Raw genomic sequence first — 27,877 nt, 5'->3', positions numbered from 1 at the left:
AGAGTCCGGGGGACTGACACCACAGCTGATTTGCATAGATGGGTCCTGCCCGTTAGTTGCAGAGCGGGACCTGCCACTCCCCCCGTGACAGGTGGGCTTTCCTCCAAAGCAAACATACATGCACAGGAGGGACGCAACATGAGCCAACATGGCGTTTGCTCCCCGCCCCCCCCACACCTCTCCTGTGTGGACCCTGCCAGTGAGCGTAGTGGGGAAGTTTTGAACGCAGGACTCTTGAGAAAGTGTGGTAGGCTCAGCACGTTTTTACAGTGGATCAAGGGGGAGAGTTAGCATTAGCACTAAGATAATACAGGATTCTCACCTGGAATAGAGAAATCTATAAAATTATTTTGCACTCAACATTTAACAGTTTATGATTCCTAAACACTGCTCACTGTGTTTGTCTTGTTTCTACACCCTGGGCTGTGCCTACTTTGCCCTGGAGGGCTATGAGGGAGCTGCAAGGGCCTTACAGACGTGTTGTGTGTGGGACTGGAGCCAGATGTAAGTGCATACTATATTACTACAACGCCTTCCTCCCAATGTCAGGCCTTACATCACCACGTACAATACCTTCAGAAAGTATTCATACCCCTTGACTTATTCCACATTTTGTTGTTACAGCCTGAATTAAAAATGGATTAAATATATTTTTTTCCTCCGCACACACTGCCCCATAATGACAGTGAAAACACGTTTTTAGAAATGTTGGCAAATGAACTGCAGAAATATCTCATTTACATATGTATTCACACCAATGACTCAACACTTTGTAGGAGCCCCTTTGGCAGCGATTACAGCTGTGAGTCTTTCTGGGTAAGTTTCTAAGAGCTTTCCACACCTGGAGTCTACAACATTTGCCCATTTATTATTTTGTTAATTCTTCAAGCTCTGTCAAATCAGTTGTTGATCATTGCTAGACAGCCATTTCAGGTCTTGCCATAGATTGTCAGGTAGATTTAAGTCAAAACGTTAACTCGGCCTTTCAGGAACATTCACTGTCTTGGTAAACAATTCCTATGTAGATTTGACCTTGTGTTTTAGGTCATTTTCCTGCTGAAAGATGAATTATTATTCTCCCAGTATCTGGTGGAAAGCAGATTGAATCAGGTTTTCCTCTAGCATTTTGCCTTTGCTTAGCTCCATTCCGTTTCTTTTTCATCCTGAAAAACTTCCCACTACGCTTGAAAATATGGAGAGTGGTACTCAGTAATATGTTGTATTGGATTTGCCCCAAACATAACACTTTGTATTCAGGACAAAAAGTTACTTGCTTTACCACAGTTTTTGCAGTATTACTTTAGTGCCTTGTTGCAAACTGGATGCATGTTTTGGAATATTTTTTATTCTGTGTATCATTCCTTCTTTTCCCTCTGTCAATTAGGTTAATATTGTGGAGTAACTACAATGTTGTTGATCCATCCTCAGTTTTGTCCCATCACAGCCATTAAACTCTGTAACTGTTTTAAAGTCACTATTGGCCTCATGGTGAAATCCTTGAGCGGTTTCCTTCCTCTCCGGCAACTGAAGGACGCCTGTATCCTTGTAGTTACTGGGTGTATTGATACACCATCTAACGTGTAATTAACAACTTGACAATGCTCAAATGGATGTTCCATGTCTGTTTTCTTCTTCTTTTTTCACCAACTACCAATAGGGGCCCTTTGTGAAGCATTGGAAAATCTCTCTGGTCTTTGTTGTTGAATCTGTGTTTGAAATTCTTGACTGGTTGACTTTACAGTTAATTGTATGTGTGGGGTACAGAGATGATGTCTTCGTTAAAAAAACATGTTAAACACTATAATTGCACACCGAGTGAGTCCATGCATTATTATGTGACTTGTTAATCATATTTTTCCTCCTGAACTTATTTAGACTTGCCATAACAAACGGGTTGAAAACTTATTGACTCAAGACGTTTCAGCTTTTCATTTTTTATTCATTTGTAAACATTTCGAAAAAAATATAATTCCACTTTGAAATTATGGGGTATTGTGTGTAGGCCATTGATAATAAAAAAAAATTGCAATTTAATCCGTTTTAAATTCAGGCTGTAATACAACAAAATGTGGAAGAAGTGAAGGGGTGTGAATACTTTCTGATGGCACTGTATAGGAAGACAGAGTCGATCACATGAATGCGCAGTGGGACCATTAAAATACCATTCCTCTCTCATTTTGTCACCCCCCCCCACTCTATTTTTCCATTACTCTCACAAATGCGCACACATTCCCACACACAAACACACTCAGACAAACTGAGAACACGCCCTTACCGTAGCCCCAGTTATAACACTCTTGTCCTCCAGCAGTCTTTCCAATCCAACTTAATGACCCATACGGCACCTGTGTGCCCAATGCATCGGGAGGGAATGTACTCCTAGAGCACTCGGCAGAACCGATTTCTGCTCTGAGGGAGTTAGTCTTCTGCCACGGTATCTAAACAACCCTGTGCTTACTTGTGTGTAAACTGTTTTTCTCCCTCCCTCTCTTTTTCCTCCTTTAGAACGCAGAGGCGTGGAACAACCTCTCCACGGCCTACATCCGCCTGAGACAGAAGTGAGTACTGTACAGTCGCACCCCCTGGGCCATTAACCTGTCAAAGATTGAACAGAATTAGGACTCTGGAAGATGTAGAATTCAGTCATACGTACCATCAACGAGTGACTGGCTCAATGTTCGAATGTCTCCTGGTTTTAAATTTAGGGTCCCTCAGTCTAGTCGAGAGCCTCCTCTCCCCAGCTCACAAACAATTGACTGGACTGGAGGTTCGCTTTAGGGTGAGGAATTATATTATTGAGCCAACTGGTCTTGGTGGCTCTCACTGATACTCACTCACTTGGTCACTCACTGACCCGCCCATCCATCCACCCCCCTGGTGCCGTTTGACACAAGGCTAGAACAAAGACAGAGGACTCGAACGTTGATGTGATCAGCCCTGATATCCCTGAGTTTCCCAGGCCGCTACCCGTACTGATCAAGGACATGTCACTCTCACAGAGAGCCAGCAGGCCTCCATTCAACCTGACCGTATTGATTTTTGGCTGGAGAGGGGTATCAAAGAGTGGGGGTTGAGACGAGATGTTGTCTGTGGAAGGACATTACAACACTTATCAAACAGAACATCTCCAGCCTGCATAACCCCACAGATAGCACTGATTTACACACTAGTGAAACAGATTGATGTTTACAAGGTTGTTTTTTTCTCTCACCCCACTCCAACTTCTCTGGTCATTAGTTTGGTCTCGTAACTGACTTCAATGCTTTTCAATTACTTCCCGAAACTCACCGGGCAGTAGTAATGGGAAAGATAACATCGTAGCGCCCTCCTGATTTTACCACAGGACCTAGGTACACCCCTGCTGACCCTGACGAGGGCATCAGACAGATTTGTTAGGCTTAAGTCAATTAGAACATTCTCACCCCTGAAAGATGGGCAGGTTCGCTTATTTCCCCTGAAAACCACCAGCTCTTGCTGGCAGGACTCTCTGTTTGGGAAGCAGGACTCGCCACTGTTTCTTTCTTGGGAAACTTTCCCCCCTCAACCCCTGTTCAAATCAGGTCTGTGCTTTCAGGCCTGAAATTAAAAAGTGTGGAGACTTCTACCTGGTTAGCGCTTGGGCTAATTCAGTCGAAGCCTTCTCTGTTGAAGAGGCTGGAGCCTGTGGTGTGTGTGTGAGTGCAGGTGGATCAGAGGGAGAGAATCAGGGCGGTTGTGACAGCCCGGCGCTAACTATGTAGCCTGCGTCTCACTGAGGTGTCAGACACAGAGGGCAGGCAGCCATGTCAGTCATGCTTGGCTATGCTCCACCTCTGGACATCTGCTGAAGTTACAGAGATACTGGCACCTCACCTGAAATCGTGACTAATTACTGAACTGTAGAAATGACGGGTAGGACCGAATCCAAACTTAAAGGAATAGTGCGAGATTTTGATAAATATATTGAAGGTAGTTTCGTGAGCCAGTGCTAACTAGCTTACCGGTAGACTTCCAGTCATTGCGCTAACGCTGGTTAGCATTGGCTCATGAAACTACCTTCAACTTCCTTCAAACTGTACATAAACATAATGGTATTCATGAGCTCATCTGACTCTGGGTAAGTAGAGAAAGGGCTTGTTTGCCAGAATCTTGCACTATCCCTTTGAGTAACTCAAATTGGTACAAATATCCCATTGACAGTAATGCATGATTTACTCCAAAGTCTGTGTGCATCTCAACTTAATATTAATTCCATAAGACTTTGTAAGCTGCTCCTGAAAAATATCATGAGCACCAGCCATGTAAAAACACTTCACTTGACACCACTAATTCCAGGCCCTGTCTGTCCCACTGTCTGTCAGGACCAAGGCGTTCCACAACCTGCAGGATGCTCTGAAGTGTAACTACGAACACTGGCAGACCTGGGAGCACTTCATCGCTGTCTGCACCGGCGTTGGAGAGTTTGCAGAGGCCATCAAGGCCTACAACCGCCTCATGGACCTGAGGGACAAATTCAAGGATGTACAGGTAACGATAGTGCCCACGGGCACAGATCTAGGATCAGTTATCCTGAAATCACAGCCTAAACCATTTAGGAGGAAATGCTAAATGGATCTTCGATCGGTGTCAGGGGGCGGTACGTGTAAAGCAACCTAGAATTTGAACATGCTGGACCCAATATGCCACCAGGAGCTTGCCTATAATGGCACAGTAATATCCTATTATTCAAGGAGTCGTGGCTGGACGAGGACCTGGTTAATATAAATCTAGCTGGTTTTTCTATGCATTGCAGGACAGACCGGCAACATCTCATAAACTCAAGGGTGGGGATGTATGTCTCTTTGTTAACAATAGCTGGTGCACGATTTTGAATATTAAGGAAGTCTCGAGGTTCTGCTCACCTGAGTTAGAATACCTCATGATCAACTGTAGACCATAATATTTACCAAGAGAGTTTTCATCATTTTTTTACCACCACAAACCAAGCTCTATAGGGCCATAAGCCAACAAGATAATATTCATCCAGAGGCAGCGCTCCTAGTGTCCGGTGATTTTAATGCAGGAAAACTGACATCCGTTTTACCTCATTTCTACCAACGTCTCACCTATGCAACTAGAGGGGTCACCTTTACTGCACATACAGAGACACATACAAAGCTCTCCCTCGTCCTCCATTTGGCAGATCTGACCATAACGCTATCCTTCTGATTCCTGCTTACAAGCAAAAACTCAAACAGGAAGTACCAGTGACCCACTCAATTTGGAAGTGGTCTGGTGAAGCAGATGCTAAGCTACAGGACTGTTTTGCGAGAGCAGACTCGAATATGTTTTGGGATTCATCCAATGACATTGAGAAAAGAGTTTGCCACATCAGTCACCTGCTTCATTAATAAATACATCGAAGACGTTGCCCCCACAGTTACCGTACATACATATCCCTACCAGAGGCCATGGATTACAGGCAACATCCACACTGAGGTAAAGGCTAGATCTGCCTCTTTCAAGGAGCGGGACACTAACCCAGTCGCTTATAAGAAATCCTGCTATGCCACTTCTCAAACTCATTCCACGGAGGGCCAAGTGTCTGCAGGTTTTCTCTCCTCACTTATATTTGATTGATGAATTAAGATCACATATTAGTAAAGTACTTCCCTCACCTGGTTGTCTAGGTCTTAAACAAAACCCGAAGACACTAGCCCCTCCATAGAATGAGTTTGACACCCCTGCGCTACGCTCTCCGACAACCCATCAAGCAGGCAATGCATCAATATAGGACTAAGATCAAATCCTACTGCGCCGGCTTTGGCGCGCGTTGTATGTGGCAGGACTTGCAAAATATCACAGATTACTGAGGGAAACCCAGCCACAAGCTGCCCAGTGACACATGCCTACCAGACGAGCTGAATGCCTTCTATGCTTGCTTCGAGGCAAGCGACACTGACCCATGCGTGAGAGCACCAACTGTTCCAGACACGCGTTCTCCGTAGCCGATGTTAGTAAGACCTTTAAACAGGTTAACATTCACAAGACCGCAGGGACAGATGGATTACCAGGATGCATACCCAGAGCATGCGCTGACCAGCTGGCAAGTGTCTTCACTGACATTTTCCACCTTTCCCAGAGCACATAGTTCCTGTGCCCAAGAAAGATTACTTGTCTAAATGACTATCGCTCCGTAACACTCACATCTGTAGCCATGAAATTCTTTGAAAGGCTGGTCATGATTCACATCAACACCATCGTCCCAGACACCCTGGACCCTCTCAAATTCGCATACCGCCAAACAAATCCACACCTATGTGAGAATGCTGTTCATTGACTGCAGTTCAACATTCAACACCATAGTGACCTTGGAGCTCATCACTAAGCTAAGGTCCCTGGAACTGAACACCTCCCTCTGCAACTGGATCCTGGACTTCCTGACGGGGCCTCTGAGGTGCGTGCTTAGTCCCCTCCTGTACTCCCTGTTCACCCATGACTGTGTGGCTGCGCACACATTAAGATTGCCGATGACACAATGGTGGTAGGCCTGATCACCGACAACGATGAGACAGCCTATAGGGAGAAGGTCAGAGGCCTGGCAGTGTGGTGCCAGGACAGAAACTTCTCCTTCGACAACAGTGAGACAAAGGAGCTGATCCTGGACTACAGGAATTGGAGGGCTGAGCCACGCCCCCATTCACATCGAGGCTGTAGTGGAGCGGGTCGAGAGCTTCAAGTTCTTCGGTGTCCATATCACTAAGGATCTATCATGGCCCAAACACACCAACACAGTCGTGAGGAGGTCATGACAACGCCTCTTCCCCCTCAGGAGGCTGAAGAGCTGGCATGAGGCTGAAGAGCTGGCATGGGCCATCAGATGCTCAAAATGTCTACAGCTGCACCATGGAGAGCGTCTTGACTGGCTGCATCACCACTGTGTTTGCGAACTGCTTGGCATCCGACCTCAAGGCACTACAGAGGGTAGTGCATACGGCCCAGTACATCATCCAGGTGGTGTCAGGCCCAAAAAATGTATCCAGCCACCAAGCCACAAACTGTTCTCTCTGCTACCGCACAGCAAGCCGTACCAATGCACCAAGTCTGGAAGCAACAGGACCCTGAACTGCGTTTACCCCCAAGCCATAAGACTTCTAAACAAGACTGATAAATAGCTCATAAAATGGCAACCACGGCTGCCCACATTGACCTTTTTTGTACTAACTCTCTTGCGCTGACTATGCACACACACTGGACTCTACCCACACACTCACACATACTTACACTGACGCCCCAATATACACACACACACACACTACATACGCCAACACACACACACAATTTCACACTACATACACTGCTGCTAGTCACTTTACCCCTACCTACATAGCTACCTCAATTACCTTGTACCCCTGCACATCAACTCGGTACTGGTATTCCCTTTGTATAGCCATGTTATTTTCTACTCCCTATATATAACCATGTTATTTCCCTATATATATGTTTTCTACTCCCTATATATATATCTATCATTGTTATTTTTACTCTATTTATATTCGTTATTCTCTGTCAACTCTGCATTGGAAAAGGACCTTAAGTAAGCATTTCACTGTTACACTGTCTACACCTGTTGTCTCTGAAGCATGTGACATACAATTGGATTTGATTTCACCATACACCTCATCTGCTTGTTCTACCGTGCTGCCCCTCTAATAATGCGTGTTTAACAGTAGCCGCGCAGGTCTTCCGGAGGAGGAGGAGCGACGGAGAAGTCTCAGCCGTGTCATTTGGGATTCAGCCTCCATAATTTACCAGGGCACAGAAGGGTGCACTCAACCTCCTCTCTCCGCCTCTTAGCTCCATCACAAAACCCAGGGCCACCCAGAGAATGAACCCAGGGGAATGAAAAATATGAGGGAGGTTGTAATCTGTTTGAAAAAAGCCACCGCCACCTGCTACCACCTCTTTAATACTGAAATCACTTGGGTCAGGGAGCCCGATCATTCGGAGACCTGAACCTTCTAGACCTCCATGACAACACACCACTTGAACACCAGTCTCTTATTTTGCTGAGGCTCTTATCCCCACGATGTCTAATGGAATGTCAGGTGTCGATATTGAAATGGGATCCGTAGGACCCTGCTCACATTCTCTGAAGATGTCCCTGCAAAATGTCCACGCCAATAGTTGTACCCTGCCTGCAAGGCTTATCAGGGACTTTCATTTGGTTTCATTTTCAAAAATGTACATGTACAATCAGTGAATCATCGCTCGCTAATTAGAAATCCACCGACGCAATACTAAATAGAAACTTTACCCGGCGACTTCGAATAAACAAGTCCTTAACATCGCCACTGAGCAGAACGGCAATATAAGTCCTCTGTCCCGGACTACATATGGTCTGCCTTCAGAGCAATTCACTTTAAAGATGTTTCGGTCTGAATGTTAACGCTCTAAATAACAAACAGATCTTTAGATGTCTGGAGGTTGGGGCTGGGTGCTCCTGGGTGCACAGTCATAATACCCAGCCCTTGCTTCGTCTTGCACCGCCACTGTCGTGCCACTTAACATTCACAGCCATGTTTGGAGCTGTTTCATTGCCTTTCCTAATTAGCTTGGCAAAGTCAGTAGGGGTTTGCTCAAAAAGTGTTATTTTACTTTCCTTTCCTGCCCGCTGTCCCTCTTTTACTCTTCTTTCGCTCAATGGATTCATTTATGCTTGGCAAGATGCTAGTGCCTCATAAATTAGGGTCGGAGATGTAAAAGCACACAAGTTGAAAAGGTCACAACCAGCCACCCGCTGTTGAGAAGGATATGTCCCAGTAATTGGGATCTAGATTCACATTCTTTAACTGTTTTCCCACAGTCTTCATTCTCTTTATTTTTCCTTCTGCCCTTTACTCTCTGGGTTGCGTAAGGAGGATGGGTCAGTTCCTAAGGCCCCAGCTTATTTGGCTTTTGAGCATCAAATTAAAATGTGTTCCCATCCGGTTTATGAGTGCTTACTGTGGTTGTCTGATACCCTAGCCCCTCTCCACTCACACAATGTGCATAGTTTGGTGGGGCTATTTGAGTTGCTGACATTGTAAAGTCCCCACCCATCTCTTCTACACCCCCCCCCATGCCATGCCCCTCCTCCCTTCCTCAACTCAGCACTGTTTCATTTAAAAGCGCTCGTATTTGTAGCGTAGGCTATATTCGGCACCCTATTTTTAGGCATGCCTGACTCGCGTCATTGAATTGTATTTTGAATTGTTTGAAGAGAGGCGACAGTTAACGTCGTACCTCCTAACCCACTTCATTAAATCTATTCTTGGAAGTGCTTGTTTGTCACCAATGTCTTTTCCTTTCCCCTCCTTCACTTGTTCTGACCTCATATTTTGTTTATTTTCTTCCATTTTGTTTGCTTCCTGTGACTGTTTCGTGTATACTGGACTGTATGTCTGAGTGGGAGAGAGTATTTTACAACTACTCCCTATGGACCATGACCAGGGCAGTTTATTAAATGCATTGGTAGCACCCGTGCTCCCAACTTAAAGCTAGGAGCACAACATAACATTTGGAGCACCAGAAGATGGTAATATTTTGAAATTGATTGGTGTATATAGCATGTATTGGGCCTTTATGAATTCTAGCTACTTGTGAAGCACATGTTGTGCCCTAAAAACAAATCTGTAGCACTGTAAAGACGCTTGTTTATTATAAAAGCTACAATGTTGATATCCGTCATTGAGAGAAAGTCATTGGTGGAATATTAGGTTTCTACATTGTGTAAATTCTCTACCTATTGAGATTCATTACATTTGATCCCTAAAAAATTAACGATATTCATTTTAAACTAAAGGTTTGTAAAGTACATTTGGACGTTTGACATTCTGAAACAATGGACTTTGACGTCAGTAGGGCAAACAGGCAAGCAACTGCAGCATATTTCTATACCAGAGGTCATTGAAATAACCAGGAACAACCGATGTTTATTTTTTTGATGAAATCGATAGCCCATTGCCTAATACCAGAATTAAGATGGACCTGCCTATTCATTAATATAGGCATCTGAAATAAAAATAAATGTCTTGAGCATCCACATGTGATTGGCCTATGATTTGCGCTTCACATTCGCAATGCATGCACTAAATTGGTGGCGTAATAAGCACAGTTGAAAAATGTATCAAATGAATTTACTGGAACATGACAGCCAACCAAATGTAGGATACCTAATTTGAACCACTTAGTGCTACTTATAGATTTATTGAAATGACCGTAGCAGTAATTGAAAGTTGGCTATGGCGCTGAAAATGTGGAGACGAGGGCGCACAAGTCTATTACAAGCGGCGTCTAGCTAAACAGGAGAATGGCGCATTTCCGTGTACACCAGCTCTGCACCGTTTCTGTAATCGACATAACTGCATCTACCTATTCATTACGGTAGCTAGCTAGATAAAATAGCCAGTGCGTTGTTAACTTTATCAGCAGTAGGCCTACATTTTGAGAGGTGGGACATTTTAGCACCATAGCCCCGGTGCCCAGTGGTCCCATCGTGGTCTGCAAACTCCTCTCTCTGCTCATGCGCTGTGATGTCCCTCCAATAATGGCTTGAATAATGGGCTGGTCCGAGGAGTTTGAGAGACCATTTTCTCTTGGGCACTCGGGTACAGCGAGGCCTAATCATTACCACAATTGCGATTATGTATTTATTTTTATTTATTTTTTCTTCCCGTTGCTTCCAAAATAAAATGTCACGTTGCACAGCAAAATATTTAGGAGCATATGCGACCAAAATGGTTGCGCTTTCGAGCCATGGCAATGATGCATTCCTCTTCTATGGAATGCAGAGGATAATCAACTCTAGAGTTGCTTGAGTGACTTACGAGGACCTCTGTCACATACGCTCTGTATTTTCCTTATCCACAGGGTCCTAGTGAGAAATGATGGGTTAAGTTAAATCAGCCGTCTATGAACACACACTCACGCATTCCTTTAAGACAGAGAAAATAATTAACGTTTTTTTCTTTCCCTTGTTCTAAATCTAGGAAGTCTAATTCAAAATGGATCAAATCTCACTTTACTGTGCTCTCGTTACTCCGCGTACATCAAACCTTGACTGCGTTTTCCCATCTCGCTCATTCCCCGTGGGAGGATATTACTTTTCCTCTTAATTTCACGCTATAACAGGATACAGAACGAATCTGGGAGAGCGATCCATTCAATTTCCCCCATTTAATTTTCCCTCACTTTTTTTCTGAATTTAGGGATTTCATTTGTTACACATTTTCATCGAAATCTACACTGAATGATGAATCCTGTCTGAGACCTTCTAGGCAAAAATTAGCTTCAGACGCTGAGGTGTCCCAGTGGCAGAAGAGAGCTGTCAATCAACATTAACACTAATTTACCCAGCACCGCCCCCCTTGATTTCTCTCCAACACAGAGACTCCCATCAACGGACTGTGCCAGTATGGCAGCTAACTGATAAGTCAGACCAACCCCTTCTCAGAGCCAGTAGACAGAGGGAAACACTGTTTATGGGTGTTAGCATGCCTTTCACAGCTTTCTACTGTGACATATGTATTGTACCCTGCCTCTCACTGCATTATCTCACATACACACTGATATACTTTTTTCTCCCTCTGGCCCACAGACACACAGTGGTAAGAAAAGTATGTGAACTCTGGAATTACCTAGATTTATGCATAAATTGGTCATCAAATTTGATCTGATCTTCATTTAAGTCACAACAATAGACAAACATAGTGTGCTTAAACTAATAACACACAAATTATTGTATTTTTCTTGTCTATATTGAATACATCATTTAAACATTCACAGTGTAGGTTGGGAAAAGTATGTGAACCCCTAGGCTAATGACTTCTCCAAAAGATAATTGGAGTCAGGACTCCGCTAACCTGGAGTCCAATCAATGAGACGAGATTGGAGATGTTGATTAGAGCTGCCTTGCCCAATAAAAAACTATTCACAAGAAGCATTGCCTGATGTGAACCATGCCTCGAACAAAAGAGATCTCAGAAGACCTATGATTAAGAATTGTTGACTTGCATAAAGCTGGAAAGGGTTACAAAAGTATCTCTAAAAGCCTTCATGTTCATCAGTCCACGGTTAGACAAATTGTCTATAAATGGAGAAAGTTCAGCACTGTTGCTACTCTCCCTAGGAGTGGCTGTCCTGCGAAGATGATTGCAAGAGCACAGCGCAGAATGCTCAATGAGGTTAAGAAGAATCCTAGAGTGTCAGCTAGGACTTAGAGAAATCTCTGAAACATGCCAACATCTCTGTTGACGAGTCTACGATGAGTAAAACACTAAACAAGAATGGTGGTAATGGGAGGTCACCATGGAAGAAGCCACTGCTGTCCAAAAAAAAACATTGCTGCAAGTCTGAAGTTTGCAAAAGTGCACCTGGATGTTCCACAGTGCTTCTGGCAAAATATTCTGGAGACAGATGAAACTACAGTTGAGTTGTTTGGAAGTAACACACAACACTGTGTGTGGAGGAAAAAAGGTACAGCACACCAAAATCAAAACCTCATCCCAACTGTAAAGTATGGTGGAGGGAGCATTATGGTTTGGGGCTGCTTTGCTGCATCAGGGTCTGGACAGCTTGCTATCATCGACGGAACACTGATTTCCCAAGACATTTTTCAGAAGAATGTAAGGCTATCTGTCCGGCAATTGAAGCTCAACAGAAGTTAGTTAATGCAACAGGACAATGACCCAAAACACAGAAGTAAATCAACAACAGAATGTCTTCAACAGAAGAAAACACACCTTCTGGAGTGGCCCAGTCAGAGTCCTGACCTCAACCCGATTGAGATGCTGTGGCTTGACCTCGAGAGCAGTTCACAACAGACATCCCAATAATATTGCTGAACTGAAACCGTTTTGTAAAAAAGAATGGTCCAAAATTCCTTCTGACTTTTGTGCAGTTCTGATCCGCAACTACAGAAAACATTTGGTTGAGGTTATTGCTGCCAAAGGAGGGTCAACCGGTTATTGAATCCAGTGTTCACATACTTTTCCCACCCTGCACTGTGAATGTTTACACAGTGTGTTCAATAAAGGCATGAAAACATATAATTTCTTTTGTTATTAGTTTATGCAGTCTGTGTTTGTCTATTGTTGTGACTTTGATGAAGATCAGATCAAATTTTCTGACCAATTTATGCGAAAATCCAGGTAGTTCCAAAAGGTTCACATACTTTTTCTTGCCACTGTATACACTGGCACCCTATCTGAGGGTCAGGAGAGGGGTGTAAGGGAGATATTTGCCACACCGTTATGGTATACAGAATTACATTTGTTCCAGCATCTGAGGACCTGCTCATATATTGAAAGTTTACATTTTAAACACAGAGGTGGGGGAGAGGTAATTTTTTATTATTTATTTTTAAATTGAATCCTTATTTAACTAAGCAAACAAAATCTTATTTACAATGATGGCCAAACCCGGACAATGCTGGGCCAGTTGAGACTCCCAATCACGACCGGACGTGATACAGCTTGGACTTACACTGTGAAAACACCCAAGAGACTCTGAAGACGAGTCATTTGTTACACGTGAGTGTTGAGAAGGGGAATAAAACGTTTTAAAAATCAGAACTCCCGTGCGTGGAATGCCAATAGGTAGTGAGCTGTAGTGAAAGGGGGAGAGAATCCTGGATTCCACATACTTTTGTATGTATTGTGTAGGTGTCTGGGTGGCTTGACTATCAGTTGTATGATTAGGGTGGTAGTGAGGAGAGGAGTCTGGTTTGGACCAGATCCAACCCTCTGGTTTAGTGTGAAGGGGGCCTTTCCACTCCCTCCTGCCTGTTGATGTTCACACCACTTGAAGCTATCAGATCCACTTCCTTACAGATTCTCTTCCTCCTCCACCGGCGGGCAGGCCACAGTCAACTGGAGACAAAACAATAATATAGGCGCGCATTAGCAGAGGCAGTGTTGCCCGCCCGCCATCTGCGTGCAGCTGAACTGACAGCCCATTTAACTAAAAGCTGGGTCATTTGATCACTTGGTGTCAAGACTCTCTGGGGTGGAGTCTTTAAACGGCCTCTTTAGACGTGCAGTTTGGGAAGAGATTTTCAAACACACAATCATACTACAAGAAATGCATTGGCTCTGTTGATTCAGTCACTGTGAAGGTGAAATCCCTCCCTGTGAGTGGTTGTATGGATATGTACAGTAGGCTAGAGGTGTCATGTTTGGCTGAAATGTTACTGTGAACAATCAAAAGTGGGATACAGTAAAAAATCATTTAAAAAAATCCTTAGCTCAGCAAGGAGCTTTCTGTTAGTTCCACAACTTCAACGGGAGCAGGCCTAGCTGACTTCTGGGAAACCACTCACACAGGCACGCGTGTGAGACATGCACACACTCTCAAAGTCTAGCATGGGGACACTCACACACACTCACACCAATACATAGGGAGACACACACAACTTGCAGTTTAACCCCACATACTACCCACACACAAAGGTAGCCTAGTGGTTAGAGCATTGGGCCAGTAACCGAAAGGTTGACGGATCGAATCCCTGAGCTGACAAGGTAAAATAAAATGTTCTGCCGCTGAGCAAGGCAGCTAACCCACTGTTCCCCGGGCGCCGAAGACGTAGATGTCGATTAAGGCAGCCCCCGCACCTCTCTGATTCAGAGGGGAAAGGTTAAATGCGGAAGACACATTTCAGTTGAAGGCATTCAGTTGTACAACTGACTAGGTATCCCCCCTTTCACAAACCCCTCCATTCCAGACCACAAATACCCACACACACACTGCCCAGATATGCATGATGAGACACACACATACTACACAAACACAGGGGAGATATCTCCAACCCTTAGGCCCCACCTTTCATCCATTTCAGGTCTCTCGCGCCTTTCCCCTACCTCTACTGAGCGTGCTCAGACTGGAGTGTTGGTATTCAATGCAGTGCATGAGGGCTTCATAAATAACATTCCCCTGTACAGACAGAATGAGGCCCAGAACGCTGCTGCACTTCCTGGCTTTTAGTGGAGCACATGGACAGACGTTTTGAGGTCTGTTTGAGGTCTCTTATTTTGAGTGAGATCATCCTCTACTGTCTCGCCCACTCGTTGCTTATGGAACACAAATAGGTAACTGCCAAAATAAAGGAAACACCAATGTAAGACGTCTTAATAGGGTTTTGGGCCACCACGAGCCAGAACAGCTTCAATGCACCTTGGCATAGATTCTACAAGTGGGGGGTCTCAGGTGCCGCTCCAGAATATCCCATAAGTGTTCAATTGGGATGAGATCTGGTGACCAAGACGACAATGGCATATGGTTTACATAATTTTCATGCTCGTCAAACCATTCAGTGACCACTCGTGCCCTGTGGATGGAGCATTGTCATCCTATGAGGGCATAGCCACGGTAGCAAAAATAATGGCCTGCGCATAATTTTTATGCATGACCCTAAGCATGATGGGGTGTTAATTGCTGCTTTCAATATACCTTGTATCCCTTATTTACTCAAGTGTTTCTATTATTTTGTCAGTTACCTGTATGTCGGTGTTTGGGTTACTACATGATTCCATAGTTTTGATGTCTTCACTATTATTCTACAATGTAGAAAATGGTAAAAATAAAGAAAAACCCTGGAAGGAGTAGGTGTGTCCAAACTTTTGACTGTGTGTGTGTGTGTGTGTGTGTGTATATACAGTTGAAGTCGGAAGTTTACAAACACTTAAGTTGGAGTCATTAAAACTTGTTTTTCAACCACTCCACAAATTTCTTGTTAACAAACTATAGTTTTGGCAAGTCGGAGAGGACATCTACTTTGTGCATGACAAGTCATTTTTCCAACAATTGTTTACAGACAGATTATTTCACTTATAATTAATTGTATCACAATTCCAGTGGGTCGGAAGTTTACATACACTAAGTTGACTGTGCCTTTAAACAACTTGGAAAGTTCCAGAAAATGATGTCATGGCTTTAGAAGCTTCTGATAGGCTTATTGACATAATTTGAGTCAATTGGAGGTGTACCTTGGGATGTATTTCAAGGCCTACCTTCAACCTCCGTGCCTCTTTGCTTGACATCATGGGAAAATCAACAACAACAACAAATTGTGGATCTCCACAAGTCTGGTTCATCCTTGGGAGAAATTTCCATACGCCTGAAGGTAGCACGTTCATCTGTATAAACAATAGTACGCAAGTATAAACACCACGGGACCACGCAGCCGTCATACAGCTCAGGAAGGAGATGTTTTCTGTTTCCTAGAAGATGAACGTACTTTGGTGCGAAAAGTGCAAATCAATCCCAGAACAACAGCAAAGAACCTTGTGAAGATGCTTGAGGAAACAGGTACAAAAGTATCTATATCCACAGTAAAATGAGTCCTATGTTGACATAACCTGAAAGGCCGCTCAGCAAGGAAGAAGCCACTGCTCCAAAACCACCATTAAAAAAAGCCAGACTATGGTTTGCAGCTGAACATGGGGACAAAGATCGTACTTTTTGGAGAAATGTCCTCTGGTTTGATGAAACAAAAATTGAACTGTTTGGCCATAATGACCATCATTATGTTTGGAGGAAAAGGGGGGGGGGGGGCTTGCAAGCCGAAGAACACCATCCCAACCGTGAAGCACGGGGTTGGCAGCATCATGTTGTAGGGGTGCTTTGCTGCAGGAGGGACTGGTGCACTTCACAAAATAGATGGCGTCATGAGGAAGGAAAATTATGTGGATATATTGAAGCAACATCTCAAGACATTAGTCAGGAAGTTAAAAGCTTGGTCACAAATGGGTCTTCCAAATGGGCAATGACCCCAAACATACTTCCAAAGTTATGGAAAAATGGCTTAAGGACAACAAAGTCAAGGTATTGGAGTGGCCATCACGAAGCCCTGACCTCAATCCTATAGAAATTTTGAAAAAGCGTGTGCAAGCAAGGAGGCCTACAAACCTCAGTTACACCAGCTCTGTCAGGAGGAATGGGCCAACATTCACCCAACTTATTGTGGGTAGCTTGAAGAAGGCTACCCGAAACGTTTGTCCCAAGATAAACAATTTAAAGGCAACGCTACCAAATACTAATTGAGTGTATGTAAACTTCTGACCCACTAGGATAAAATAAGGTGGTGATCCTAACTGACCTAACACAGGGAATTGTTTTTAAATTTTTTATTTCACCTTTATTTAACCAGGTAGGCTAGTTGAGAACAAGTTCTCATTTGCAACTGCGACCTGGCCAAGATAAAGCATAGCAGTGTGAACAGACAACACAGAGTTACACATGGAGTAAACGATTAACAAGTCAATAACACAGTAGAAAAAAAGGGGAGTCTATATACATTGTGTGCAAAAGGCATGAGGAGGTAGGCGAATAATTACAATTTTGTGATAAATGATCATATGGTCATGTACAGGTAGAGATATTGGTGTGCAAAAGAGCAGAAAAGTAAATAAATAAAAACTGTGGGGATGAGGTAGGTGAAAATGGGTGGGCTATTTACCAATAGACTATGTACAGCTGCAGCAATCGGTTAGCTGCTCAGATAGCTGATGTTTGAAGTTGGTGAGGGAGATAAAAGTCTCCAACTTCAGTGATTTTTGCAATTCGTTCCAGTCACAGGCAGCAGAGTACTGGAACGAAAGGTGGCCAAATGAGGTGTTGGCTTTAGGGATGATCAGTGAGATACACCTGCTGGAGCGCGTGCTACGGATGGGTGTTGCCATCGTGACCAGTGAACTGAGATAAGGCGGAGCTTTACCTAGCATGGACTTGTAGATGACCTGGAGCCAGTGGGTCTGGCGACGAATATGTAGCGAGGGCCAGCCGACTAGAGCATACAAGTCGCAGTGGTGGGTGGTATAAGGTGCTTTAGTGACAAAACGGATGGCACTGTGATAAACTGCATCCAGTTTGTTGAGTAGAGTGTTGGATGACATCGCCGAAGTCGAGGATCGGTAGGATAGTCAGTTTTACTAGGGTAAGCTTGGCGGCGTGAGTGAAGGAGGCTTTGTTGCGGAATAGAAAGCCGACTCTTGATTTGATTTTTGATTGGAGATGTTTGATATGAGTCTGGAAGGAGAGTTTGCAGTCTAGCCAGACACCTAGGTACTTATAGATGTCCACATATTCAAGGTCGGAACCATCCAGGGTGGTGATGCTATTCGGGCATGCGGGGGCAGGCAGCTTGCAGGTTGAAAAGCATGCATTTGGTTTTACTAGCGTTTAAGAGCAGTTGGAGGCCACGGAAGGAGTGTTGTATGGCATTGAAGCTCGTTTGGAGGTTAGATAGCACAGTGTCCAATGACGGGCCGAAAGTATATAGAATGGTGTCGTTGTTACTTGGATTAAATGTCAGGAATTGTGAAACTGAGTTTAAATGTATTTGGCTAAATTGCATGTAAACTTCTGACTTCAACTGTGTATGTATATATATATATAAATAAAACTCAGCAGAAAAAGAAATGTCCCTTTTTCAGGACCCTGTCTTTCAAAGATAATTCGTAAAAATCCAAATAACTTCACAGATCTTCTGTTTCCTGTGCTTGTTCAATGAACCATAAACAATTAATGAACATGCAGGACGGTCTGAGGGACGGTCGTTAAGGTCACAGTTATGACTTAGGACACTAAAGAGGCCTTTCTACTGACTCTGAAAAATGCCAAAAGAAAGATGCCCAGGGTCCCTGCTCATCTGCGTGAATGTGCCTTAGACATGCTTCAAGGAGGCATGAGGACTGCAGATGTGGCCAGGGCACTAAATTGCAATGTCCATACTGTGAGACACCAAAGACAGCGATACAGGGAGACGGGACAGACAGCTGATCGTCCCTCGCAGTGGCAGACCACGTGTAACAACACCTGTGCAAGATCGGTAAATCCAAACATCACACCTGCGGGACAGGTACAGGATGGCAACAACAACTGGCCGAGGTACACCAGGAACGCACAAACCCTCCATCAGTGCTCAGACTGTCTGAGAGGTTGGACTGAGGGCTTGTAGGCCTGTTGTCTGGTGAGGACCTGCCTTACATCACCGGCAACAATGTCACCTATGGGCACAAACCCACCGTCGCTGGACCAGACAGGACTGGCAAAAAGTGCTCTTCAGTGACGAGTTGCGGTTTTGTCTCGCCAGGGGTGATGGTCGGATTTGCGTTTATTGTCGAAGGTTTGAGCATTACACCAAGGCCTGTACTCTGGAGCGGGATCGATTTGAAGGTGGAGGGTCCGTCATGGTCGGGTCCGATGTGTCACAGTATCATCGCACTGAGCTTGTTGTCATTGCAGACAATCTCAACACTGTGCGTTACAGGGAAGACATCCTCCTCCTTCATGTGGTACCCTTCCTGCAAGCTCATCCTGATATGACCCTCCAGCATGACAATGCCACCAGCCATACTGCTCGTTCTGTGCGTGATTCCCTGCAAGACCGGTATGTGAGTTGCCAGCGAAGAGCCTAGATCTCAATCCCATTGAGCACGTCTGGGACCTGTTGGATCGGAGGGTGAGGGCTAGGGCCATTCTCCCAAGAAATGTCTGGGAACTTGCATGTGCCTTGGTGCAAGAGAGGGGTACCATCTCACAGCAATAACTGGCGAATCTGGTGCAGTCCATGAGGAGGAAATGCACTGCAGTACTTAATGCAGCTGGTGGCCACACCAGATACTGCCTGTTACTTTTGATTTTGACCCCTCCTTTGTTCAGAGACACATTTATTATTTTTATGTGTATATATATATACACACACACTACCGTTCAAAAGTTTGGGGTCACTTAGAAATGTCCTCATCTTTGATCATGAAACACATTTTTGTCCATTAATATAACATCAAATTGATCAGAAATACAGTGTAGACATGGTTAATGTTGTAATTGACTATTGTAGCTGGAAACGGCAGATTTCTTTTTTAAATGGATTATCTACATAGGCGTACAGAGGTCCATTATCAGCAATCATCACTCCTGTGTTCCAATGGCACGTTGTGTAAGCTAATCCAAGTTCATCATTTTAATTGATCATTAGAAAACCCTTTTGCAATTATGTTAGCAAAGCTTTAAACTGTTGTTCTCATTAAAGAAGCAATAAAACTGGCCGCCTTTTGACTAGTTGAGTGTCTGGAGCATCAGCATTTGTGGGTTCGATTACAGGGTCAATATGGCCAGAAACAAAGAACTTTCTTCTGAAACTCGTCAGTCTATAATTGTTCTGAGAAATTAATGCTATTACATGCGAGGAATTGCCAAGTAACTGAAGATCCCGTACAACGCTGTGTACTACTCCCTTCCCAGAACAGCACTAACTGGCTTTAACTATAATAGAAAGGGGAGTGGGAGGCCCAGGTGCACAACTGAGCAAGAGGACAAGTACATTAGTGTCTAGTTTGAGAAACAGACCCCTCACAAGTCCACAACTGGCATCTTCATTAAATAGTACCTGCAAAACACCAGTCTCAACGTCAACAGTGAAGAGTCTACCCTGGGATGCTGGCCTTCTTTAGACTTTAGACAAGAGGTCATGGGTGGGCCTGGCACGCCAATGTTTGCACTCCTGCCAGTCATGTGAAATTCATAGATTAGGGCCTAATTTATTTATTTCAATTGACTGATTTAAAAAAAAATATATATATATATATATATATATATATATATGACCTGTAACTCAGTAACATCTTTGAAATTGTTCCATATTGCATTTATATTTTATATTTATATTTTTGTTCAGTATAGCTATGACTATTACATGCCTGTGTGTGTTGCTTTCTAACTTAATTATTTGTTTTCAGTGTGCTGATGATGAAATCATTTTATTATTCATATGGGAAAGTATTTAATTAAAATATGTAAAAGAGGGTGAGGTCATATTTTCAAATCTGACATTGCTCTGCCCTGTCACTTTTTAATTGTACTGCATGATGATCGTGACTATGCATACATTTCCATTGAGACAATGGAAAACAAGCCAGACAAATCCTGTGCGGTGTTGATATTCCAGTCTCAGTCCCTATCGTATTGCATTTGAGTGGGTGTGACGTGAAATTGAAACCAAGTGCGGAAAGCGTCGGTGTGAAATACTCTCCTGCTCAGATGGCATTCACCAAACTAGAAACAGAGGATGACGCAGCCACGAGACATTGAGGAAACCCAACTGGCCTATGTTGAGAGAGGACATATGTAATTCAAGCCAGTGTGGTCTGGTTCACACACCAAACCACCCACCACTTTCTCTTCGATTTAGACAAAAGTAGTCACTCCACCCTTTCTGACTCCTCTCTCACTTCAAACCAAAGTAGCGCTCCATTCACATTCCCACTCGTCCCTGTTCTCTGTGTTCCAGATTCAAGAGATCCTGGTGCAGGCGGTGCTGGAGGACATGATGGATAACCATGGCGACCAGGCCTCATCCCTGCGGGCCAAGATTCAGGAGCTCCTGGGTCGCGCACGTCCCGCCATAGCACCGACGCTGAGATCTGGCGTCACTACGCCCTGCTGTATGGAGACGGACAGAGCACCAGGCCTGGTGACGAGTTAGTAGGCCCCCTTAACATTCCCCTAACATCCCTTGACATTTAGCTGTGCAAACACCACACATGAAATATACTTACTGTATGTGCTCTGAGGAGACGGGGGAAAGTAATTATTGTAATGGACTTTGCGCCTGTTAATAAGCTATTCATAGGCTCATTAGTAACTGATAGGCATTGGTAACTAATGGTGTTGCACTTAGCCACACGGTGATAGATGGCTCCTATTTGTCCAACTCAGTGGGCTGATGAGTTTTTTTTTCCTTCATACAAAGGCCACATGTAGAAGTTGGTCAAATTGAGAGAGAAAAGCTATTAAAGTGTGACTTTGTCCTCGTGTTTATTGGCCAGTTGTAGTGTTTTGTTCACACACTAGGTTGTTTTTAAATGTTAGTTTAAGTTTGCTGAAACTGTCTGCTGCTAGGAAGACATAGCAGTCTGAGACTTTTTTTCATCACAGACAAGCGATTTCCGAAGTTACTGCAGTAAGGATTGTGCTTGATTGAGCATTCACTTTTTGCTGTTTCTTGTCATTACAATACTTATACTTTAATTGTTCTCTTAGATGTATTTGTGTGCTTCTACATTTCTACTTAGGAGCACATCGTGTCAGCATAGGGCAGGGCCTAAAGTTAACTTTTTTGTATACCATTCTCTGGTAGGTGGATAAAAAAATTCACCAGCCACTCCAATAATTTTTATTACTAAAAAAAACACAAGAAAACGCATGAGCATGCTTCGTAATGTTACGAAAACAAGAAATGTATTACTGGTAAGAAGTAATGTTGTATAATCCTCAATTTAATTTAATATTCTGTGATCTGAGTCAAATAAATACAAAATAAAAAATGCTGCCCCCTTACCCTGGTAACAGTGCCACTCCAGTTGTCATGTGTGCCTGTGAGAATCTCACTAGTAAAGACCGAAGATGTCTCTTTTTGCTAGCAGTGGAAGCAAACTCACACATTGAAAAGCAACCTAGCTTGTGAGCAAAACAGTGTAACTAGCCAAGAAACACGAGGACAAAGTCTCACTTTAGTAGACTTTAGAATTAATTAGACCAACATTTATACCTGTTCTCATTGCTTCTAAAAATGAATCTTTCAGCACATCCCTCAGTGCTCACAGCCACCCCAGACAGGCAGTATGGCTGCGGAAGGTGGGATAAATTAACGTTAGGATTCAGATTTCTTTGTGCATTACCAAAAATGAAACAAAAGGGCAGAAATACTTTGAAAACAGCTACTGCAGCATTTATTTAGCTATAAATCACAACTTGCACTTGTGCCCATACTTGACTATTTTTATGAAATGCTCACACTGTATAGCCCTGAGTGTGACCACCTGCCAACGTGGCTGGTGAATTGGACGTTCTTAGGGAGTGAACGTTATTTATAGTACAGACCTCTGAAATGAAAATGGATGGTCCTCCCTTAAACAAAATATATTTTACCTAAACCCTCTCTGAACTCTTGAAAAAAAAAAAAAAGACCCTTCCCTATACCAAGAATAATAATTTAAACAAGTGGATAGCAGAGAATATGTCTCCCGTTTACCCTCACTTATTGGACAGACTTAGATATGCAGTTTTAGAAACTGTTCTTAATCTTGTAAGCGTTACATGGCAATGCAGGAGTTTTTATTGAGCACGGGGCTGCGGGCCAGAAGGTTGTGGGTTCGCAGACCATCGCGGACAAGAGTAGGGGTGGAAAGATCTCCTTAATAGTAAAAGCATTGCATGCATCTGTCATCGTATTTACAGGTCAGGAAAGAAAATAGCCTTTTAATACAAATTTCATGCAATTCTTTGCCATTTTACATATTAGCGGAATCTTTTTTAACACCGCACAAATTACCGAAGTGTACCGGCTCAGAATGGACACAGAGAGAGGTGTATGTGTTCATCTTATCATATTTCTCCAATGCCAAATCCTTGTGTCTTGTTCTCAAATAATTACATCTGAGACATCATCAGAGCATGGTACTTAGAAAAGTTAGGCCTACCTTTCCACCCCAGACAGAGTTGGCCTACCGATGCAGAAAATGTAAGCTTTAACTGCTAGCTACTCTTCTTCCGTGGCTTAACCCAACGAGAGAAGGTCACAAGTGTTTCCCTAAAAGCTGTCTGGATTTAAACATCTTCTATTGTACAGCTTAATCAATTGATCGTAACAGAATTCGATTACTTCCAAGCTGGGGTGGCAGGTAGCCTAGTGGTTACATTTCTGTGTTGGGACAGTAACCGAAAGGTTGCTGGATCGAATCCCCGAGCTGACAAGGTAAAAATCTGTCGTTCTGCCCCTGAGCAAGGCAGTTAACCCACTGTTCCCCGGGCACCGAAGACGTGGATGTCGATTTAAGGTAGCCTCCAGCACCTCTCTGATTCAGAGCGGTTGGGTTAAATGCAGAAGACACATTTCTGTTGAAGGCATTTGTACAACTGACCTAGGTATCCCTCTTTCCCCAAAGTCTATTTTTCATCTCCTCGAAACTCAACAATGGTACAGTATCCCCATAATGTCTTTCCCGGGTATTTTACAGCTTGTTTGTAACATAAAACATCAATAACAGCGCTTTGGACCGGGATGCTTTATATAATCGGATCCGTTTTATTTTCTTAATCTTAAGCTAGCTGGCTGTGCTTTTTTGCCATTTTCTTTAATTAAAGGTGGCATAAACCCTCAATTCGTGTCTTGGTTTTAACTTAGCCTATCTCCGTGTCAGTGGAGGCCTGTTATTTAAAGAGTTCATGGTGAGTGGAGGAATTGACTGACAAATCTATGGATATAGCAGCCTATAGCCTAATTTCATCTGTCAAACATATAGGCCTACCTTTTATTTCTTAAATAGGAAGAAATAGGCTCCAACACAAAGCCCTCTTGTTGTTAAAGTCTAATTAAAATGAAGACGATTATCATTAAGTTCCCTTAGTCGACCAGTAAATGTCAAACTTATATTCAAAGACCAATGAGATTTTCAAATTCCTCGCAAAGAAGGGCATCTATTGGTAGAAGGGTAAAAAAATATTGTTTTAAATAACATTGAATGTCCCTTTGAGAATTATGAAGTTATTAATTACACTTCCTATGGTGTGTCAATACACCCAGTCACAAAGATACAGGCGTCCTTCCTAACTCAGTTGCCAGAGAGGACATAAACCGCTCAGGGATTTCACCATGAGGCCAATGGTGACTTCAAAACAGTTAGAGGTTAATGGCCGTGATAGGAGAATACTAAGGATGGATCAACAACATTGTCGTTACTCCACAATACTAAGCTAAATAGCAGAGTGAAAACGACGCCTGTACAGAATTGTAAAACATCCAACACATGCATCTTGTTTGCAATAAGGCACTAAAGTATAACTGCAAAAAATGTGGCAAAGAAATTAACTTTGCCTTCAATACGAAGCGTTATGTTTGGGGCAAATCCAACACATTACTGAGTACCTCTCTTCATATTTTTAAGCATGTTGTTGGCTGCATTACGTTATGGGTATGCTTGTCATCGGGAAAGACTAATGAGGGATTTTTTAGGATTAAAAGAAACTGAGCAAAATCCTAGAGGACAACCTGGTTGTCTGCTTTCCACCAGACACTGGGATAATAATTCAACTTTCAACAGGACAATAACCTAAAACACAAGGACATTGAATGTTCCTGAGTAGCCTAGTTACAGTTTTGACTTAAATCATCTTGAAAATCTATGGCAAGTCTTGAAAATGGCTGTCTAGAAATGATCAACAACCAACTTGACAGAGCATGAAGAACTTTTTAAAGAATAATGGGCAAATATTATACCATCCAGGTGTGCAAAGCTCTTAGAGACTTACCCAGAAAGACTCACAGCTGTAATCGTTGCCAAAGGTGATTCTAACATGTATTGTATTTTGAATGCTTATATAAATGATATATTTCTGTATTTCATTTTCAATACATTTCTAAAAACATGTTTTCACTTTGTCGTTTATGGAGTATTGCGTGTTGATGGGTGAGAAGGGGGGAAAAAGCTAGGCTGTAACAAAAAAATGTGGAATAAGTTGAGGGTATGAATACTTTCTGAAGGTACTGTATGGCCTAATAAGCAACACATTCTAAAACACTGAGAAATATTAAAGTTTCATCAATTACAAATTACATTACCCTCCCCTGGACTAATTTTTAAAAAATAGTAAACCTTCCCCTTGACTGAAATTTAATGCAAAAATCTACCCGCATTTGGCAGGTGGTGGGTGTTAATTTTAGGCACTGTTAGTCCTGAGTTATTATAATAAATAAGCCATATTATCAGCCTTTTGTGGCACGGTAAGCACTTTGTTGATTCTTGATGTTCAGTGTAGATCTGTTTTTACTATTGTATCTTAATTATGTATTTGAACTTTGGTTAAAAGACGCAGGTCACAAAAAAGTAATGAAATTAAGCAATAAACCCCATTTACTTCTTACTAGTAATACATTTCTTGTTTTAGAACAATCGAAAGCGTGCTCATCCCTTCTTTTTTTTTATCATTAAAAAAAGTATAATTATAATAATGCCACCAAAAATATTTTGGCTGGTAAAAAATCTGAGTGGCTGGTTGATTTTGATTTTTTAACTCTACTTGCCACAGTGTCTGGTGGACCAAAAATGTTATTTTCCACCCTGATCATATCCTTAGTGTGAGTTGTGACCCTTAGCACTGGCATGTTATTTGTCATTCCATTCATCTTTCCACTGCCATTTCCCCCCTCCCATAGGCCAGTCATGCCACAGCGATGGCTTCTGTTAATTGTTTTATTCATTAAATGTGTTTACTTTGTATTCATTATAAACCAGATGGATTGATGTTGCCAGCAGCTTGGTCAGGCTTTATGGTATGTGACAATATTTGATTAAAAAAAATAAAAAATAGGTGGCCACAGCATTCTATGTGTTGGAGGGATAATTGTTTTAATGCATTTTCTTGTGTGTGTCTGTTTGCTTGGCAGGCGTTGCATTTCCTGTCCAAGGCCCATCGCTGTGAGGTGCAGGCCAGAGGCTGGGAGAAAAAGTCTGGGACCTTCAAGGAGGTTATAAAGAGAGCCATAGATCTGGCCAACGGTGAGTGTCGCACTCCCTGCCCCTATACATACACACACCTCATCCCCCCCACACACATTTCTTCGACACACACGGAACACTCGTCATGCTTAATGTCAAATCTCCTGCAGGTCTTTGCGTCAGGCCGCGCGGGGAGGAGATATGATCGATGGCAGCCACGAGAAGAGTAAAAAGAAGACAAACAAATCCGTCTTACCCCACTGCCCTCTGCGAAATGCAATCGCCATCCAAACAATTACTCTGCGAGTTAGTGTGGAGGCAAGGGGGTTGGGAGATGGAGACAGCAGGAAGGATGGAGGAGAGTGTCCTATAGAAGAACTTCAATAAAGTTGTTAATCTAAAAAATCCCCAGGTTTTTCATTACAGCCGGATGCTGTTTTGAATTAAACATCAGAGGGAGTCAGGGCACCGGGGCAACACGGGAGGAATAGCAATGTGCATTCTCCAACACATCTCTGGGGTTGATGCTGTCGCTAAGGCTCATCTTCACTCAGGTCACACACCTTGTACCTCACACACACGTACTTTACACCCCACACATATACTTCATTCCTCACACACACCATTACACACACACACACACAGGTTCTGGTGTGAATCCCAAAACCCTCCAATATGCTGCCCCTGTGTCCTTCAGAGAAGCACAAAGCTTTATAAAGAGATGCAGGTCGTGGTAGAGTGCCCCCTCTACCACAACCTCCTCACTCAACTCAGCTTTGTAACCTCTATGATGGGCCTGGACACTTCATCCACAGAGCTGAGAGGGATGCGAAAAAATAAAGTGATGAGATCGAGGAGGAGGGTAGAGCAGAAGAGGTCCTCATCCATAAATCATGCTGTTTTGACCTGTCGCGGCTGAAGAAGACCATACAGGGAAAAGGTGTAGCTCAGATAGAGTAGAAGAGACCGCCGCTTGTTTTCCCTTTCCTCGTGTGCAAGAAGAAGATGAAAGGTGTTGGATAAACACCAAGACAAAAGACTGCGGCATTGTTAGAAATAGCCTATCAATATCCTCACTGGGCTCAGGGACATGGCTTTGTGTTGGTATGTTTTTCAAAGCGGCACAGAATGACAGGTTCTCCTGAGCTTTATTCATCAGTTTGTGTGGATCATAGCTACCATAGATAAGGTGTTTGTCGAAATTGGTCCAATTCTACAAAGGAAATGAATGGTGTTTCATCCCGCTGAATGAATATTCACTGTGATGTCCTCTGAAAAAAAGTAAGTAGAGGCGTTAGAGAACATTTTGATCACGTTATCTCGGACAGTGATCACGGGAGTGATTTAAACAGGCATTGTGGAAAAAGGTCTTGGTCTAATGATTT

The 27,877-nt window shown here is 43.2% G+C and overlaps 1 pseudogene; it reads left to right on the top strand.

The window, feature by feature from the left end:
- Positions 1-27,877, top strand: part of LOC115113250 (tetratricopeptide repeat protein 27-like) — a 151,478-nt pseudogene that overhangs the window by 121,667 nt on the left and 1,934 nt on the right.

This window comes from Oncorhynchus nerka, linkage group LG28 (assembly GCF_034236695.1).
Source record: "Oncorhynchus nerka isolate Pitt River linkage group LG28, Oner_Uvic_2.0, whole genome shotgun sequence".
Taxonomy (NCBI): Eukaryota; Metazoa; Chordata; class Actinopteri; order Salmoniformes; family Salmonidae; genus Oncorhynchus; species Oncorhynchus nerka.
The sequence above is the reverse complement of the archived record's forward strand: the minus strand, read 5'-3'. Positions and strand labels throughout refer to the sequence as shown.